The sequence below is a fragment of the Pagrus major genome, chromosome 20 (genome assembly GCF_040436345.1).
Source record: "Pagrus major chromosome 20, Pma_NU_1.0".
NCBI classification, from domain to species: domain Eukaryota; kingdom Metazoa; phylum Chordata; class Actinopteri; order Spariformes; family Sparidae; genus Pagrus; species Pagrus major.
Window position 1 is genome coordinate 5,039,856 of NC_133234.1, and position 1,205 is coordinate 5,041,060.

The window sequence follows — 1,205 nt, forward strand, 5'->3', positions numbered from 1 at the left end:
CAACCTACTCAAGAGACAACATCAAGATACTGAAGACATTTCCTGTGGTTCTCAAGTTGTCTGTCAAATTCAACACACCTCTGCCTGCTTCTGCAGCCTGTGAAAGACTGTTCAGCATAGCAGGTCTCATCTTCAGCCCAAAAAGAGCACGGCTAGCTGCGAACACTTTTGAAAATCAACTTCTGCTGAGGATGAACCGCGAGTTCAACTTCTCTATCACCACTAGAACCAGAACCAGAAAGTTTGTGTGTGTGGTGTGAGTATGCCTCAGCCCATGAGGATTCCCCCAACATAGTTTAAAAGTGGAAAAGTGGTCCTTAAGTTTAATTTTGCAATACAGTTTGTGCAAGACACTTGTTCAGAAAAGTGATGTGCAACCAGTCTCCAGTGATGGTGCTGTGTGTAGTGAGAATGTATTTTTTAAGTTGTATTCTTAACCAGACACAAGGCCCCTTATTTAGTTGTGTTCTCTGAGGCAGATAGGAGGCATTTTTTTGTGTTCCTAGGCAGACAGACACTTTATGTATAGTTGTGTTCTCAGGAAGACACGAGACACTTGATTCACTCACTCCACATGTTTGCTCAGGTGGTTTTTTGTTTTTGTTTTATCATACCACATCTATTTCATTCACCTGAAAGTGAAATAAAGAGAACAAGGGGAGAACTATTTTTGGTTGTTTTGCTTCTTTTTATGCATACTATAAAAATACTTTGTACTTTACTTGTACTTGTACTTTTGATACTTGAGTATATTTTTTCACAAGATACTTAAGTACATTTAATGTGAGCTACTTTAAGACTTTTACTCAAGTAATTTTCTTAAGGGTGACTAACTTTTAACAAAGTCATTTTCAGTTATGGTACTTGTAATTTTACTTAGTTATTTTTTTCAAGTACTTTATACACCTCTGCAAGGGGGGCGGCATCCCCCCTCAAATCGCCTACTGGTTTCAACACTTGTAGTGATCAAATAGCTCTGCGAGCGTTGTCAATCAAGCGAGTTGAATATTAACACCTGTGACTGAGTTACATTCACTCCTGGCGGAGTTAATCACAACATCCGGTTTGGATGCCTTTTTCACTCATGTCGGTTGGTAATAGGAGAAGACGGCAAAGACCCTGTGTGGATTATACGGCTTAAATAAGGTAAGAACCGAATATATTTACTTCTACGGGATGGTAATCGCTGTATGAAGTCGTGTTAA